Source organism: Heptranchias perlo, unplaced genomic scaffold (assembly GCF_035084215.1).
Source record: "Heptranchias perlo isolate sHepPer1 unplaced genomic scaffold, sHepPer1.hap1 HAP1_SCAFFOLD_90, whole genome shotgun sequence".
Classification (NCBI taxonomy): Eukaryota; Metazoa; Chordata; class Chondrichthyes; order Hexanchiformes; family Hexanchidae; genus Heptranchias; species Heptranchias perlo.
Window position 1 is genome coordinate 2004181 of NW_027139940.1, and position 20450 is coordinate 2024630.

The following is a 20450-nucleotide window of genomic DNA, read 5'->3' on the forward strand; positions in this document are numbered from 1 at the left end:
CAGTGACCGGAATTAATGTCAGTCTCCATGGGCCGTAATTTTCTCACTGGAATTTTTTTGTGTGCTGTAAATAAGCGAATACATTCAATTTGTTATCCAATAGTGTCAGTGGGAGCATCCTCTCCGGCACTAACAGGGATCAATGGCTCTACAGACTGGGAGAGAATAGATCGGAACCTGGGAACAATAAATTGGAATGTAAAACAATGGGTCAGAATATCAGAACAATAGATTGGAATGTTACAGCAATGGGTCGGAAGCTCAGAACAATAGATTGGGACAGTCCATTCTGGATATTTCAACATCTGTATGCATATTATGGTTCAATGTCATTAGAGGGGCGGACATATTATATGCTTCGGAGCACACAGCTAATTTACAATCCCCTCCTCGCTGCTGTTGGTGTTCCTGGTAAGTCTCTATAGCCAAATATTAATTATATACACCATGTTCCACAGTATTACTGTTCTTATTATTTACTAGCCCCTCCTCGCTGCTGTCGGTGTTCCTGGTGAGTCTTTATATCCATCGTAAAAATTAAAGTGTTAACGTGGGATGGGAACAATAGCGATAGGGGGAACATGGATGGGAAATATATTTAAAGCGGCTTCCTATGTGTGAGGATGAACTTACAATCGGTCCCTGGGAGTGAGTTTGTATGTTCAGGGAGCCCTAGCATGAGCCTGTTTTTACGGGGCCTTGGGGTGTGTCAGTATTTACAGGGTGATCCAGAGATGATACTAATATTTGCCGGGAGTCCAGGGCCGATCGTAAAATTTAGAGGTGATCCAGAGACAGTCGTGATAGTTAGAGTGGATCCGGAGTTGGTACTAATATTTACAGTGCAATACAGGGAGGCAACTACTATTTACAGGGGAACCAGAGATGGTACTAAGATTTAAAGGGGGACCCAGAAACAGTACTAACATATACAGTGGATCCAGAGACAGTACTAATATTTACAGGGGGATTCAGAGACTGTATTAATATTTACAGTTGATCCGCAGGTGGTACTAATATTTACAGGAGGATACAGGGAGGCATCTATTGTTTGCAGGAGAACCAGAAATGGAACTTATATTTACAGGTGGATACAGATACAGTACTAATATATACCGGAAATCCAGATATTGCACTAATATTTACAGGGAATCCAGAGAATGTAATAACATTTACAGGGGATCCAGAGACTGTACTAAAATTCAGAGGGGATCCGGAGACTCCACCAATATTTACAGGGGATCCAGATATTGTACTAATGATTACAGGTGAACCAGAGACTGTACAAATAATTACTGGGGATCCAGAGAATGTACTAATATTTACAGGGGATCCAGAGATTGTACTAATATTTACAGGGGATCCAGAGAGTGTACTAATATTTACAGGGAACACAGAGATTGTACTAATATTTACAGGGGATACAGAGACTGTACTAATAGTTACAAGGGTTACAGAGACTGTACTAATATTTGCAGGGAATCCAGAGTCTGTACTAATATTTATAGGGGATCAAGAGAGTTTACTAATATATACATGTGATCCAGTGACTGTACTTATATTTATATGGGATCCAGAGACTGTACTAATAGTTGCAGGGGATCCATATACTGTATTAATATTACAGAGGATCCCGGGACTTTACTAATATTTAAGGATGATCCAGAGGCTGTACTAATAATGACAGAGAATCCAGCGATTGCACCAGGATAAATAGGTTTTTCCAGAGACTTTATTATTGTTTACAGTGAGTCCCAGCTTGATCTCAAATTTCCATCTTTATTTCCCTTCCTTAAAGTTAATTTATTGACAATAGTGATCCTATCTCGTGGAAAGTGCGGTCTCTCCAAATGTGTCACTCGTTACCTGGTGTCCATGGCAGCTGCAGATCTATTGGTCGTTATCACTGATCTGATATTGAGGCAGATTCCCATTATTTATCGTTCACAGTTCACTTTTCTAGACCACGTTCCCGTGTGTAATATCCACGCCGTCCTGCTTTATGCAGTCACGGACTGTTCTGTCTGGTTCACCGTCACTTTTACCTTTGATCGATTTGTGGCCATTTGTTGCCAGAAGCTGAAAACTAAATATTGCACCGAGAAAACGGCGGCTGTGGTTCTGGGAACAGTGAGTGTGCTGAGCTGTTTAAAGAATATTTCCTGGTACTTCATGTTCAAAGGTCAATATCTACTTTCCAATATCCCTTGGTTGTGTAATGATGTAACGGGTGTTTCAACGTCACCGGTATGGTCAGCAATCGAACTCCTTCATTGTATCCTCACCCCGTGTGTCCCATTTATTCTGATTCTGTTCCTCAATGTTTTAACAGTCAGACACATTTTAGTGGCCAGCAGAGCCCGCAGGAGACTCCGGGGTCACAGCAGTGGGGAGAGTCCCAGAGACCCAGAGATGGAGAGTCGCAGGAAATCAATGATTTTACTGTTCGTTATATCAGGAAACTTTATCGTGTTATGGGTGGTGTTCATGTTGATTTCTATCAATCGACGATTATTCGATTTGGCGCGAACGTCTGTAATTCTACCTCCACTTGTACAAGAACTGGGATTTATGCTCCAGCTCCTGAGTTGCTGCACAAACACCTGTATTTATGCCGTGACCCAGGCGAAATTCAGAGAGCAGTTGAAGAACGTGGTGAAATAACCCTTTACTGTAATTGTTAAATAAATTAAATAGCGCGAAGATCTGAAGACTGCAGAGTGAGATCTGTGTCATTCCGATAGGCTGCGGTGCTGCAAACACTGGGTGCTGAAATGTTTATAACCTGAAGCTATTGATCGAGTCATTGTACAGATCTTTTCATAGTGCGTATCACATGCAAGGACAAGTTGAAAAATAATATATGGTCACCTATCGCAAGAAATGTTTGCCAATATGGGACGAATTAAAAGGTAATTAAGTAAACAGCAACACACGCTGACGGTGACCAGAGTGTGAATGGGAGGGAGGTGGAGGAGATCCTATGACTGAACGTGTCGGTGATCAGAGTGTTAATGGGGTCAGAGGTCGAGGAGATCCCGGTACTGTTGGTGTCGGTCGTCAGTCTGTTCATGGGGCGGGAGATACGAGATCTCGGGACTTTTGGTGTCGGTGATCAGTGTGTTAATGGGGAGGGAGGTAGATGATATCGCAGGACCGCAGGTGTCGGTGATCAGTGTGTGAATGCGTCGGGAGAAACATCGAAACATCGAAAATAGGAGCAGGAGCAGACCTTTCGGCCCTTCGAGCCTGCTCCACCATTCAATATGATCATGGCTGATCCGAATATCAATTTCAATACAATTTCCACACTCTCTCTCTCTCCATACTGCTTGATGCATTTTCTGTCTCGAAATCTCTTCAGCTCCTTCTTAAATCTATTCAGTGAATTGGCCTCAACAACCTTCTGCGGTTGATAATTCCACAGGTTCACCACCCTCACATTGAAGAAATTTCTCCTCACCTCATTCCTGAATGTCCTACCCCGTATTCTGAGACTGTGACCCCTCGTTCTGGACCCACCAGCGAGGGGAAACATCCTCCCTGCATCTAGTCTGTCGAGCCCTGTCAGAATTTTATATGTTTCAATGAGATCCCCTCTCATTCTTCTAAACTCGAATGAATACAGGCCAAGTCGACTCATTCTCTCCTCATTCGACAGCCCTGCCATCCCAGTAATCGGTCTGGTGAACCTTCGCTGCACCCCCTCTATGGCAAGTATATACTTTCTTAGGTAAGGAGATCAAAACTACTCACTATACTCCAGGTGTGGTCTCACCAAGGCCCTGTATAACTGCAGTAAGACATCCTCACTCCTATACTCAAATCCTTTTGCAGTGAAGGCCAACATCCCATTTGCCTTCCTAACTGCTTGCTGAACCTGCATGTTTGCTCTCAGTGATTGTTGTACAAGGACACCCAGGTCCCTTTGTACATCAATATTGCCCATCTATCACCATTTCAATAATATTCTGCCTTTCTGTTCTTACTTCCTTCACATTTATCCACATTATACTGCATCTGCCATGTATTTGCCCACTCACTCAACTTGCCTAAATCGCCTTGAAGCCTCTTTGCATCCTCCTCACAACTCACGAGCCCACCTAGTTTTGTGTTGTTAGCAAACTTGGAAATATTCCCCCGTCCAAATCATTGATATATATTGTGAACAGCTGGGGTCCAAGCACTGATTCCTGCGGTACCCCACTTGTCAGTGCCTGCCACCCCGAAAAAGACCCATACATTCATGCTCACTGTTTCCTGTCTGTTAACCAATTATCAATCCATGCCAGTATATTACCACCAATCCCATGTGCTTTAATTTTGGACACTAATCTCTTATTTCGTACTTTATCAAAGGCCTTCTGAAAATCCTAATAAAGCACATTCATTGGTTCTCCCTTTTCTGTTCTACCTCAAAAAACTCCAGTAGTTTTGTCTAACATGATTTCCCTTTCATAAATCTATGTTGACTTTGTCTAATCCCGTTAACATGTTTTAACTGTGCTGTTATCACATCCTTTATAACAGACTGTCGCATTTTCCCTACTACTGACGTGAGACTAACCGATCTGTACTTCCCTGCTTTCTCTCTCCCTCCTTTTTTTAAATAGTGGGGTTACATTTGCCACCCTCCAATCCGCAGGAACTGTTGCATAATCTATAGAATTTTGGAAGATGGCAACTAATGCATCCGTTATTTCCATGGCTACCTCTTTTAGTACTCTGGGACGCAGGTTATCAGGCCCTGGGGATTTATCGGCTTTCAGTCCCATTAATTTCACCAGCACTATTTAAAAAAAAATACTAATGTCCTTTCATTCCTTCTTTTCACTAGTCCCTTGGTTCCCCAGCATTTCTATTGATTATATGATTATATGATTAATTACACTGCCATTTCTTTGCTCCTCATTATAAATTCTCCTGTTTCTGACTGTAAGCGATCTACATTTGTCTTCACGAATCTTTTTAGTTTTACATAATGTGATCAATGTTTTAATATGGCGGGGGCGCGGAGGGCAGAGGAGAGCTCAGCACTGTCGGTGTCAGTAATCAGTGTGTTAATGGGGCGCGAGGTCCAGGAGATCCCGGAACTGCAGGTGTCAGTGATCAGTGTGTTAATGGGGCGGGTTTAGAATTGATCCCGGGACTGCAGGTGTCAGTGATCAGTGTGTTAATGGGGCGGGTTTAGAATTGATCCCGGGACTGTAGGTGTCAGTGCTCAGTGTGTTAATGGGGCGGGTTTAGAATTGATCTCGGGGCTGTAGGTGTCGGTGATCAGTGTGTTAATGGGGCGGGTTTAGAATTGATCCCGGGACTGTAGGTGTCGGTGATCAGTGTGTTTATGGGGCGGGAAGGAGCGGAGATCCCGGGACTGTAGGTGTCGGTGATCAGTGTGCTAATGGGGCGGGTGGTAGCGGAGAACCCAGGACTGTCGGTGTCGGTGATCAGTTTGTTAAAGGGGCGGCTGTCGAGGTGATCATACAATAATGGAACCTTAGATTCTGACAGCAGAGGTGTAGGCCATTCGGCGTCTCCGTCCCTGTGCCTGTTCATTGAAAGAGCCGTCTAATTTACTCCCACAACCCGAACCCAACAATTTAGTTGGCTTCGACTACATGTCCGATTGCCTTTTCAAACATCCTCCGGCACCAGTTTCCATCGCCCTTTCAGTTGGTGACAAAATTCTCCTCGTTTCCCCTCTAGTTCTTTTGCCAATTATTTGAAATCTGTGACCTTTTGTTACTGACCCACTTGCCACAGGAAACAGCTCCTACCTACTTGCTCTATCAAGACCCTTCATCATATTGAATGCCTTTGTTTTGTCTCCCCTTTAACCTTCTCTGCTCCAAGGAGAACAACCCCAGCTTCTCTGCTCTGTACTCCTCTGTACTCTCTCCAAGGCCTTGACATCCTTCCTAAAGTGAAGTGCCCAGAATTGGACACAATGCTTCAACTGAGGCCAAACCAGTGATTTATAAAGGTTGAGCTTGACTTCCTTGTTTTTCATTGTATGCCTCTAGTTACAAAGCCAAAAATCCCATACGCTTTCTTAACTGCCTTATCAACTTGCCCTCCCACCTTCAAAGATTTGGATTTCCCCCCCGGTCCCTCTGTTCTTGCTACCTCCTCAAATTAGTCCCATTTAGATTATACTGCCTCGCCATGTTGTTACTCCCAAAGTGCATCACTTCACACTCATTAAATTGCATCTGCCATGTGTCTGCCCATTTCACCAGTCTGTCTGTGTCCTCGTGATGTCTGCAACTATCGTCCACACCATTTACTACGTTGCCAAGTTTAGTATTACCCGCAGACTTGGAATTGTACGACTGAAACACAAGTGCAGGTTATTTCCATATAACAAGAAAAGCAATTTTCCGAATACCGATGCTTGGGGGACCCCACTGCTTCTCTCCAGTCAGATCAACATCCGTTCACTGTTACTCTCTGCACCCTGTCCCAGAGCAAATAATGTGCTCAAGTAAACACGTCCCTTTAATCCCCTTCACTTCTATTTTCCGAATCTGTTCAAAGTTTGCAGAATACGAAACTCGGAAATGTAGTAAATAATGTCGAGGATCGTAACAGATTCAGGAGGACATCGACAGACTGGGGAAATGGGCAGACAGATGTCTGCTGAAATTTGACAAAGAGAAGTGTGAAGTGATGCATTTTGGTCGGGGCAATGAGGAGAGGCAATATCAACTAAATGGGTCAATTTTAACGTGGGTGCAGGAACAGAGAGACCTGGAGCAGTATGTGGGCTAATCTTTGAAGGTGGAAGGACAAGTTGAGAAGTCTGTTAATAAAGCTTATGGAACACTGGGCTTTATTAATACAAAAGCAAGGAAGTTGCTCCAACACCTAATCTCAATGGTATTATTTTGAGGGGGGAGCAAGAGGCCTGAAACTATTTTCTTCAACACCCAAACCAAAATTGAGCAAATTTTCCCAGTACTTATTCTCGGTTTGTATCAGCTTTACACATCCTGCACCAATCTCCTTCCCTGCAATAACCCTTCTTTACCCTCGCAGTTCTGCGAGCGCTCTGTCCACACGGCAACCTATTCTGATATCAATCAAAGAAACCATCCCCACCAATCTCAGCTCTTTTAGAAAGCTGCCAATCAGATCATTGATTGCTAAGCTGAAGCAGCCAACTTGGTGGAGATTGAAAGCAATGTGGCCGAAAATGGATGGAACAGACACAAAGAAAAACAAGATTAAAGAGATAAATAGATAAATTAGAGAATATGGAAGAAAGCTGAGGAGGAGGCGAAGTAATATTTTAGAACTATATTTAAATCGATGAACTATATTATATTAATATTACAGTACTCAGGCAACTCCGAATTTCCCACCAGCATTTTTTATATTAAGTATTTCTTGAGATTTAGCGTGTAAGGTGAAATGTTAAACAATTGGCCAGAGCAGGGATGCTGTCATTAAAAGGGTGAAAGGCACCTTGAAACGGAGATATCAGTTAAAATTCAGCCGGATTCTATTCCCACCACCTGACCAAATACTGTGTGCAGCCATTCAGGCTTCGTTATTATAACAGCAACAACAACTTGTATAATACAACTCCTTAAATGTGGAAAAAACATCCTGAGGGGATTCACGGTGGGGCGAGAGAAAAGATAAGACAAGGAAGGAGATATTAGGAGAGGTGACCAAAAGCTCGGTCGAAGAGATGGGTTTGAGGAAAGCGGGCCTTTTGCTCTCCAAATTGGAGGAGAGGGAAGTGAAAGGACAACGCAAAAATACATCGACCTGGAAGGAATTAGATTGACTTGACTCATTCTGATTCATCCCGACCTCGATTGCATGGGGTGGATGTATCTATATACACATCACAGGAAGTGGAAGAAGAGGTCTGCGTTTTGGGCAATTTTCTGTATCTTCTTTTTGAATTTTTTGCTTCGCATTGAAAAGAAACGAACTAGGAAGAGTTTGAAGAGGGGTAGGGGGAGGAAATAAGACACAACAAGGCCTAATAAGGGAGCGTGAATCATATTTAATCAAAACCCCCATTGCCTGGCCGAAGCTTTGATGCAAAACTCATCCTGTGGAGTACTGAGCCTGGGCTGTTCCATCTGTCTGAGGTGGAGAGATCTCTTCCACCCGTCCAGTCCGCACAAGAAGACAACATCGGCCAATGGGAAAGTGTATCCCACCCAACCCACCGTTCCCTAATTCTTCAGCTACCCACCCTCCTTCCCTCATTTCCATAGAACCATAGAACATGTACAGCACAGAAGGGGGCCATTCGGCTCATCGTGTTCGCGCCGGCTCAAAGAACAACCAGGTGCCCATTTTCATCCCACCTTCCAGCATCCGGTCCTTAGCCCTGCAGCTTACAGCACTTTTGGTGCAGGTCCAGGTAATTTTTAAAGAGTTGAGGGTCCCTGCCTTTACCACCAATTCGGCCAGCGAATTCCATACACCCACCACACTCTGGATCAAAACGTTTTTCTTCATGTCCCCTCTGATCCTTCCGCCAATCAGCTTAAATCTATGTCCTCCAGTTCCTGAACTCTCTGCTCGTGGTAACAGATACTTCCTGTCTACTCTATTTCGGTCCTTCATAACTTTGTACGCCTCAATGAAGTCTCCGCTCAGCCTCATCTGCTCCACGAAAAACAATTCCAGCCTATCGAATCTCTCCTCGTAGCTGCAATTTTCAAGCCCTGGCAACATTCTTGTAAATCTTATCTGCACTCTCTCCAGAGCAATTACGTTCTTCCTGTAATGTGGTGACCAGAACTGCGAACAATTCTCCAGCTGTGGCCTTACCAGCGTTTTATACAGTTCCATCATTACAACCCTGCTTTTGTATTCTAAACCTCGACTAATAATGGAGCGCATTCCGTATGCCTTTTCACAACCTTATTTACCTGTCCTGCCACCATCAGGGATCTGTGCACATGCACTCCAAGGTCTCTCACTTTCTCTACCCCTCTCAATATGTTCCCTTTTACAACGTGTTCCCTTTTACTGTTTGCCCTCCCTAAATGCATTACCTCACACTTCTCCGGGTTGAAATCCATTTGCCACTTTTCCACCCGCTCCAACAACTCATTGATATCTTCTTGGAGTCTACATTTATCCTCTTCACTATCAACTGCACGGCCAATTTTTGTGTCAACTGCAAATTTGCCAATCATGCCCCCTACATTCAATTCTAAATCATTAATATATACAACAATCAGCAAGGGATCCAAAACTGAGCACTGTGGCACATCACTGGAAACGGATTTTCTTTCACAAAGACATCCATCGAATTTTACCCTTTGCTTCCTGTTACTGAGCCAATTTTGGATCCAATTCGCCACATTTCCCTGTATCCTATGGGCTTTTTTTTCCTTTCTGACCAGTCTGTCATGTGGGACCTTGTCAAATGCCTTACTACAATCCATGGAGACAACATCCACTGCACTACCCTCATCAATCCTCCCTAACACTTCCTCAAAGAATTCAATCAGATTTGTAAGGCATGACCTTCCCTGAACAAACACACGATGACGATCTCTGATTAAACCATGCCTTTCTGCTTTACATTGCCCTGTATACTTACAGACATCCAGGGGCTCTAAATTTGGCAGTGCCATAATTTTTTTTTGAGGGGACATGCCTGCATTGTACCCGTAGAATTTCGCTTTTAGTTCCTCCCACTGGCTTGTTACTGATTATTACTCAAGTAATTGTGTCCAGTCCACTTCTGCCAAATCACCTCTAAGTTCTGTAAATTTGCCTTCCCACAATTTAAAACGTTTACTCTTGATTTAATTCTGTCCTTTTCCATAATAGAATCATAGAATCATAGAATCATAGAAGTTTACAACATGGAAATAGGCAGTTCAACCCAACATGTCCATGCCGCCCAGTTTATACCATTAAGCTAGTCCCAATTGTCTGCACTTGGCCCATATCCCTCTATACCCATCTTACACATGTAACTGTCCAAATACTTTTTAAAATACAAAATTGTACCCGCCTCTACTACTGCCTCTGGCAGCTCGTTCCAGACACTCACCATCCTTTGAGTGAAAAAATTGCCCCTCTGGACACTTTTGTTTCTCTCCCCTCTCATCTTAAATCTATGTCCTCTCGTTATAGACTCCGCTACCTTTTAGAAAAGATTTTGACTATCTACCTTTTCTATGCCCCTCATTATTTTATAGACTTCTATAAGATCACACCTAAACCTCCTACTCTCCAGGGAAAAAACGTCTCAGTCTATCCAACCTCTCCCTATAAGTCAAACCATCAAGTCCCGGTAGCATCCTAGTAAATCTTTTCTGCACTCTTTCTAGTTTAATAATATCCTTTCTATAATAGGGTGACCAGAACTGTACACAGTATTCCAAGTGTGGCCGGACTCGTGTCTTGTACAACTTCAACAAGACATTCCAACTCCTGTATTCAATGTTCTGACAAATGAAACCAAGCATTCTGAATGCCTTCTTCACCACCCTATCCACCTGTGACACCACTTTCAAGGAGCTATGAACCTGTACTCCTAGATCTCTTTGTTCTTTAACTCTCCCCAACGCCCTACCATTAACGGAGTAGGTCCTAGCCCGATTCGATCTACCAAAATGCATCACCTCACATTTATCTAAATTAAACTCCATCTACCATTCATCGGCCCACTGGTCCAATTTATCAAGATCCTGCTGCAATCCTGGATAACCTTCTTCACTGTCCACAATGCCACCAATCTTGGTGTCATCTGCAAACTTACTAACCATGCCTCCTAAATTCTCATCCAAATCATTGATATAAATAACAAATAATCGCGGACCCAGCACCGATCCCTGAGGCACACCGCTGGTCACAGGCCTCCAGTTTGAAAAACAACCATCGACAACTGTCGTCAATCCAATTTTGTATCCAATTGGCTACCTCACCTTGGATCCCGTGAGATTTAAACTTATATATAATGTTAAAACTAACTGAATTGTGGTCACTATGCCCAATATGGTCACACAATGACACTTCACCAACTTGCCCATCTTCATTTCCCAGGACTAAATCTAGAATTGCATCCCATCTTGTTGGGCTTGTCACGTACTGGCTAAAAAATATTCCTCGACACCTATTATGAATTTTGGGCCCTCTGTGCCCCTCACACTGTTTGAATCCCAGTTGATTTTAGGGTAGTTGAAGTCCCCTACTATTATTGCTCACTTATTTTTGCACTTCGAAATTTGCTGCATATTTGTTCTTCCATCTCCCTTTCGCTATTGGTTGGTCTATAGTACACTCCAAGTAGGGTGACTGCACCTTTTTGATTTCTTAGCTCAACCAACATGGCATGGATTGATGATCCATTCAGCATATCATCACTTCTCACAACTGGAATTGATTATTTAACCAATATTGTGACCCACCCCCTCAATTTTTATCACCCACTCTATCCTGCCTGAAAAACTCTATATCCAGGGATATTGAGCTGTCAATTATCCCCCTCTTTAAGCCAAGTTTCCGTTATCGCAAAGATACCACGCTGCCATGTGCTCATCTGTGCCCTTAGCTTATCTGCTTTGTTTGTAATACTCCTTGCATTGAAGTATATACCCTGTAACCCCTCAAATTCCTGTGCTGAACACTATTTAACCTTTGCTTCTTTTGCCTTTCCGAGTCGCTAAAAAACGTCACTAACTGCATTTCTACTTTCCGTTTCCTGGTCTGAATTTCTCCTATCTGTACCTGCCCTTTGGTTCCCAAACCTTTTGCCATACTAGTTTAAACCCTCCACAACACAACTAGCAAATGCCGCCACGAGGATATTGGTCCCGGTTCTGCTTGGGTGCAACCGTCCAGCTTCCACAGGTCCCGCCTTTCCCAGAATCGGTCCCAGTGATTCAGGAATTAAAAACCCTCTCTCGTACACCAACTCTCAAGCCACATCATCCTCCAATACAATTTAAATATCTGCACAGTGAGACAGAGAGTTTGAAGAGACAGAGACACTCACATGCCATCTTACAATACATTTTGAATACCCGCACAGTGAGAAAGAGTGTTTAATGCAACAGAGACACTCACAGAGTCCTTCAATACACTTTAAAAACCACGGCAGTGAGACAGTGCCTTTAAAGATACAAACAATCACACTTCATCCTCCAATACACTTGAACTACCTGCACAGTGAGACAGAGAGTTTAAAGATAGACGCAATCACACACCATCCTCCAAATACACTTTAAATGCCTGAACAGTGAGACAGAGAGTTTAAAGATACAGAAGCACTCGCACCGTCTTCGAATGCACTTTAAATACCTGCACAGTGAGACAGAGAGTTTAAAGGCACAGAGACACTCACACCATCAACCTCCAATACACTTTAAATACCTGTAAAGTGTGACAGAGCTTTTAAAGATACACACAATAACATATCATCCTCCAATACACTTTAAATATCTGTACAGTGAGACAGAGATTATAAAGATACACACAATTACACATCATCCTCCGATACACTTGAAATACCTGCGCATTGAGACAGAGAGGTTAAACACTCAGGGACACTCACATCATCCTCCAAATACACTTTATGACCTGCACAGTGTGACAGAGAGTTCAAATATACAGAGGCCCTCACACCGTCCTCCAAAACACTTTTATTATCTGCACAGTGCGACAGAGAGATAAACGATACACACAATTACACATCATCCTCCAATACACTTTCAATAAATGTACATTGATACACAGTGTTTAAAGATACACACAATCACACAGCACCCTCCAATATACTTGAAATAGCTGCAAAGTTAGACAGAGAGTTTAAAGATACAGAGACTATCGAAACATCCTCCAATACACTTTAAATACCAGGGCAGTGAGACAGGACCTTTAAGGATACACACACTCACACATCATCCTCGATGCTGAGACTGTCGTGGATAGCACGTTCAGTGAGGTGGTCACACTGCATGTAAAGATTACGCAGGCAGAAAGGAAATGGGCGCCCGCCAGGCAGAGTAAAAGGACTACGCAGGTAGAGCAGGGGTCCCCTGGGGCCGTCTCCCTCTCAAACAGATATTCTGCTTTAGATACTGTTGGGGGATATGGCTTATCAGGAGAAAGCAGCAAGAGCCAGGTTCGGGGAACCACGGGTGGCACTCCTCTGCTGAAGGGGAGGAAGAAGAGTGGCAGGGCTCCAGTGATAGGGGATTCAAATGTCAGGGGAACAGATAGGCGTTTCTGCGGCCGCAAACGTGACTCCAGGATGGTATGTTGCCTCCCTGGTGCGAGGGTCAAGGATGTCACGGAGCAGCTGCCGGGCATTCTGGAGGTGGAGGGTAAACAGCCAGTAGTCGTGGTCCATATTGGTACCAACGACATAGGTAAGAAAAGGGATGAGGTCCTGCAAGGTGAATTTAAGGAGTTAGGAGATAAATTAAAAAGCAGGACTTCAAAGGTAGTGATCTCTGGATTACTACCGGTGCCACGTGCTAGTTAGTTTCGGAACAGGAGAATAGACAGGATGAATGCATGGCTGCAGGGATGGTGTAGGAGGGAGGGCTTTAGATTCCTGGGACATTGGGACCTGTTCTGGGGAAGGTGGCTCCTGTACAATCGTGACGGGTTACACCCGAGCAGGACCGGGACCAATGTCCTCGCGGGGGTGTTTGCTGGTGCTGTTGGGGAAGGTTAAAACTAGAGTGGCAGGGGGATGGGAACCTGAGAGGGGAGTCAGAAGATAATAAAGTTGAGAGCAGCAAGAGAGGGGAAGACCCAGGGGAAATCTACAATACAAATAATACAAGCAGTTGTTCCAGAACAAGTGAAAGGGAAAAGCGGAGAGCAGCAGAAAGAAAGTGTACTTTAGGCACGACAGATAAAATACAAACTAGAAGGCGTAAGGCGATTAACCCAGCATCAAAGCTGTGGCAGGGGGTTGGGAACCTGAGCAGGGAGACAGAGGAAAGCGTGTCAGGAAGGGACAGAAGGTATGGAGTAAAAGGTAAAGTGTTAAAAAAGGAAAAAGCAGGAACTAAGTGTCACAAAACATATCTGAAAGTTCTTTATCTGAATGCACGCAGCATTCGTAACAAAATGGACGAGTTAACGGCACAAATAACTACGTATGGGTATGATCTTGTGGCCATTACAGAAACATGGCTGCAGGGTGAAAACGAATGGGAATTAAATATGCCAGGGTATTTAACAATCAGGAAGGACAGGCAGGAAGGAAGGGGAGGTGGGGTGGCTATGTTAACAAAGGAAGGAATCACTGTAATACAGAGAAATGATATTGGGACAAAGGATCAGGACAATGAAACAGCTTGGGTAGAGATAAGGAATAATAAAGGGAAAAAAAAAACTAGTGGGCGAAGTATATAGGCCTCCTCATAGTTGCAACTCTGCTGGAAGAAGTATTAATCAGGAAATAGTTGGGGCATGTAATAAGGGATCAGCTATAATTATGGGGGATTTTAACTAAGATATTAACTGGACAAATCAAATTGGGCATGGCAGCCTTGAGGAAGAGTTTATTGAGTATTTCTTGAGCAGTATGTAACTGATCCTACAAGGGGGCAGGCAACCTTGGTCCTGGTCCTGTGCAATGAGCCAGGATTAATTAATAATGTCCAAGTTAAGGATCCCCTTGGAATAAGTGACCATAACATGGTTACATTCCATATCCAATTAGAGGGTGAGAAGGTTGGTTCTCAAACAAGCGTAATGAGCTTGAATAAAGGAGACTATGATGGTATGAGAGCGGAATTGATTAAAGTGGACTGGGAAAATAGATTAAAGAGTAAGACGGTACATGAGCAGTGGTGTTCATTTAAGGAGTTATTTTACAACTTTCAAAAAATATATATTCCACTGAGGAAAGAAGGGTGTAAAAGAAATGACAGCCATCCGTGGCTAAGTAAAGAAATTAAGGACGGTATCCGACTAAAAACAAGGACATATAAGGTAGCCAAACTTAGTGGGAGGATAGAAGATTGGGAGGTCTTCAAAAGACAGCAAAAATTAGCTAAAGGATTGATTAAGAAAGGGAAGATAGATTATGAAAATAAATGAGCAAAAAATATAAAGACAGACAGCAAGAGTTTCTATAGTTATTTAAAAAGCAAAAGGGTGGCTAAGGCAAACATAGGGCCCTTAGAGGATGAGACCGGGAAATTAATGGTGGGACACATGGAGATGGCAAAAATGCTGAACAAATATTTTGTTTCAGTCTTTACGGTGGAGGACACTAAGAATATTCCAACACTGGACAAACAGGGGGCTCTAGGGGGGAGGAGCTAAATACGATTAAAATCAGTAAGGAATTGGTACTCAGTAAATTAATGGGACTCAGGGCGGATAAATGCCCTGGACCTGATGGCTTACACCCCCGGGTCTTGAGGGAAGTGGCAGTAGGGATTGTGGATGCTTTTGTAAAAATGTTCCAAAATTCTCTGGACTCGGCAAATGTCCCGGCAGATTGGAAAACTGCGAATGTAACACCCTTATTTAAAAACGGTAGGAGGCAGAATGCTGGAAATTATAGACCAGTTAGCCTAACATCTGTGGTGGGTAAAATTTTGCAGTCTATTATTAAGGAGACAGTAGCGGAACATTTGGATAAACATAATTTAATAGGACAAAGTCAGCATGGCTCAATGAAGGGGAAGTCATGTCTGACAAATTTGCTTGAGGTCATTGAGGACATAACGTCCAGAGTGGATAAAGGGGAACCAGTGGACGTAGTGTATTTAGACTTCCAGAAGGCATTAGACAATGTGCCACATAAAAGATTATTGCTCAAGATAAAGAATCAGTGGATTGAGGGTAATATTCTGGCATGGGTGGAGGATTAGTTATCGAACAGGAAGCAGAGAGTTCGGGTAAATGGTTCATTCTCGGACTGGCAACCAGTCGCCAGTGGTGTTCTGCAGGGGTCAGTGCGGGGCCCCCAACTATTTACAATCTATATTAACGAATTGGAGGAGGGGACCGAGTATAACATATCAAAGTTTGCAGATAATACAAAGATGGGAGGGAAAGTAGAGAGTGAGGAGGACATAAAAAACCTACGAGGGGATATAGACAGGCTGGGTGAGTGGGCGGAGATTTGGCGGATGCAATACAATATTGGAAAATGTGAGGTTATGCAATTTGGCAGGAAAAATCAGAGAGCAATTATTATCTTAATGGCGAGAAACTGGAAAGTACTGCAGTACAAAGGGATCTGGGGGTCCTAGTGCAAGAAAATCAAAAATTAGTATGCAGGTGCAGCAGGTGATCAAGAAGGCCAACGGAATGTTGGCTTTTATTGCTAGGGGGATAGAATATAAAAAACAGGGAGAGATTTCTGCAGTTATATAATGTATGGTTGAGACCGCACCTGGAGTACTGCACACAGTTTTGAACTCCATACTAAAGAAAAGACATACTTGCTCTCGAGGCAGTACAAAGAAGGTTCACTCGGTTAATCCCGGGGATGAGGGGGAGGACATATGAGGAGATGTTGAGTAGATTGGGACTCTACTCATTGGAGTTCAGAAGAATGAGAGGCGATCTTATTGAAACATATAAGATTGTGAAGGGTCTTGATCGGGTGGATGCAGTAAGGATGTTCCCAAAGATGGGTGAAACTAGAACTAGGGGGCATAATCTTAGAATAAGGGGCTGCTCTTTCAAAACTGAGATGAGAAGAAACTTCTTCACTCAGAGGGTAGTAGGTCTGTGGAATTTGCTGCCCCAGGAAGCTGTGGAAGCGACATCATGAAATAAATGTAAAACAGAAATAGACAGTTTCCTAGAAGTAAAGGGAATGCGGGGTTACGGGGAGCGGGCAGGAAATTGGACATGAATTTAGATTTGAGGTTAGGATCAGATCAGCCATGATCTTATTGAATGGCGGAGCAGGCTCGAGGAGCCGATTGGCCTACTCCTGCTCCTATTTCTTATGTTCTTATGAAATACCTGCACATTTAGAGAGGGAGGTGAAACATACAGGGACAATCACATCATCCTCCAATACACTTGAAATACCTGCACATTGAGACAGAGCGTTTAAAGATGCAGAGACAACCAAAACATCCTCCAACACACTAAATACCACGGCAGTGGGACAGTGCCTTTAATGATGCACACACTCAAAAATCATTCTCCAATACACTTTAAATACCTGCACAGTGAGACAGAGAGTTTAAATACGCACACAATTACACATCATTGTCCAATGCACTTTAAATAGCTGTACCTGAGACAGAGAGTTTAAAGATACAGAGACAGTCACCTCGTCCTCCAATACACGTGAAATACCTGCACAGTGAGACAGAGAGTTTAAAGATACAGAGGCAGTCACCTCGTCCTCCAACACACTTGACATACCTGCACAGTGAGAGAGATTTTAAAGATACAGAGGCAGACACACCGTCCTCCAATACACTTGAAATACCCGCACAGTGAGGCAGAGAGTTTAAAGATACAGAGGCAGACACACCGTCCTCCAATACACTTGAAATACCCGCACAGTGAGGCAGAGAGTTTAAAGATACAGAGTCAGTCACACCGTCCTCCAATACACTTGAAATATCTGCACAATGAGAAAGAGAGTTTAATGACAAAGATGCACTCATACTGTCCTCTAATACATTTCAAATACGTGCACAGTTAGAGAGAGAGTTTAAAGATACACGCAATCACACACCATCCTCCAAATCGCTTTAAATACCTGCACAGTGAGACAGGGCGTCAAAAGATAAACACAATGACACACCATCGTACAATATACTTTAAATACCTGCGGAGTGAGACAGAGAGTTTAAAGATACACACAATCAAACATAATTCTCCAATGCACTTTAAATACCTCCACAATGAGACAGAGAGTTTGAAAATACAGAGACACTCACACGGTCCTCCAATAAACTTTAAATACCAGGGCAGTGAGATAGGGCGTTTCAAGATCATAAAATACACTTCAAATCATAAAATACACTTTAAATACCTGCACAGTGAGGCAGAGAGTTTAAAGATACACACAATCACACATCATACCACAATACACTTTAAAAACCTGCACAGTGAGACAACGAGTTTAAACATACTGACACAAACACACACCATCATCTCAGCCCCAGGACAATGCTGCAGGAGTCCCTCATGGCAGTGTCCTAGGCCCAAACATCATCAGTTGCTTCATGAATGAACTTCCCTCCATCATAAGATCAGTAGAGGGGATGTTTGCTGAAGATTGCACTCTGTTCAGTTCCATTCGCAAGCCCTCAGATAATGAAGCAGTCCGTGCCCGCATGCAACAAGACCTGCACAACATCCAGTCTTGGTCTGATAAGTGGCAAGTAATATTTGCACCAGTCAATTGCAAGTCAATGACACTCTCCAGCAGGAGATCGTCGAATGCACATCCCCTTGACGCTGAACGGCATTACCATCGCCGAATCCTCACCATTAACATCCTAGGGGACACCATTGACCAGAAACTTATCTGGACAAGCCACATATATATTGTGGCTACAAGAACAGGTCAAAGACTGGGTATTCTGCGGAGAGTGACTCACCTCCTGACTTCCCAAAGCATTTCCACCATCTACGAGGCACAAGTCAGGAGTGTGATGGAATACTCTCCACTTGCCAGGATGAGTGCAGCTCCAACAAAACTCAAGAAGCTCGACACCATCCAGGACAAAGCAGTCCGCTTGATTGGTACCCCATCCACCACCCTAAACATTCACTCCCTCCACCACCGACGCACTGTGGCTGCTGAGTGTGCCATTTGCAAGATGCACTGCAGCAACTCGCCAAGGCTTCTTCGACAGCACGTCCCAAACCCGCGCCCTCTACCATCAAGAAGGACAAGGGCAGCAGGCTCATGGGAACAACATCACCTGCACGTTCCCCTCCAAGTCACACACCATCCCGACTTGGAAATATATCACCATTCCTTCATCGTCGCTGGGTCAAAATCCGGAATTCGCTTCCGAACAGCACTGTGGGAGAACCTTCACCACACGGACTGCAGCGGTTCAAGAAGGCGGCTCACCACCACCTTCTCAAGGGCAATTCGGGATGGGCAATAAATGTTGGCCTTTCCAGCGACGCCCACATCCCATGAATATACAAAAAAAACGCGTCGACTCCTGGAGAGGCTGGGATTGTCCTCCTTCGAGAAGAGAAGGTAAAGAGGAGATTTGATGGAGTTGTTCAAAATCATGAAAGGTTTTGATAGAGTAAATAAGGAGAAACCGTTTCCAGTGGCAGAAGTGTCGGTAACCAGAGGACACAGTGGTTGGTAAAAGAACCAAAGGCGATATTAGGAAACATGTTTTTATGCAGAGTGTTGTTATGATCTGGAATGTAGTGTCTGAAGGGGTGGTAGAAGCAGATTTAATAATATCTTCCAAAGGGAATTTGATAAAAACATGAGGCCAATTCATGCACAAGGCTATGGGGAAAGAGCAGGGGAATGGAACTAATGGGATAGCACTTTCAGTGAGCTGGCACAGGCGTGATGGGTCGAAGGGACTCCTTCTGTGCTGTACCGTGCTGTGATCCTATGAAACTATGATATTCAGACCCCTTCCTCTACTTTACAGGTTTTCCAGCTCAGTTCACTGACTGCTTCTTATTATCTAATTTGGCTCGGGTCCTCGTTCTCTCTTTGCCCGTATGAACTGCATCTGTTCCGGTTTACTCACATGTTCAATCCCCGAACGTGCTCAATCTCTCTTTTTGTCTATACTTGCAAACTGGGCCCTCTGCCGAAGTTTCAGAGTACACATGGCCTACTGCAGCACGCTTTGGAGATACCAAATCAATGGCTTCCCTCTTGCATCAGTGCCAGCATTTATCCTTTTTAATCTGCACATAATTTCCCTGAGACCAGATTGCGGAAATTAATTTCTGCTGATAACGTGCCTTTGTTACTGAAACTAGTGAGTTTTCTACCCCGTAAACCACACTCAGTGATGGTATGAAACGCATGGCAGAGAACTGTCTGAAATGACGTGCTCATCCGAGTATTCCAAGGAATGTGAGCTCCATCTTACATTTGCTCTCTGCTGTCCTCTCTCCTGAACTCATTATTAACTTTGGTCAACGTTTTAAAATTGCAAAATTGAAGCCCACGGAATAAAAGAGCGGAGGCAGCATTGATACTAAATTCGCTAAGTGACAGGAAACAGAGAGTTGTGGTGAACTGTTGTTTTCACTGGAGGAAGGTATATGGGGATGTTCCCCAGGTGTTAGTACGAGGACCACTGATTTCTTGATATATATTAATAACTTGAACTTGGGTGTATAGGGCACAATTTCAAATTGCAGATGACACAAAACTTGGACGTGTAGTAAACATTGAGGAGGATAGTAACACGCTTCAAGAGGCTGGTGCAACGGACGCACACATGGCAGCTGAAATTGAACGCAGAGATATGCGAGGTGATTACTTTTTGGCAGGAAGAATGAGGAGA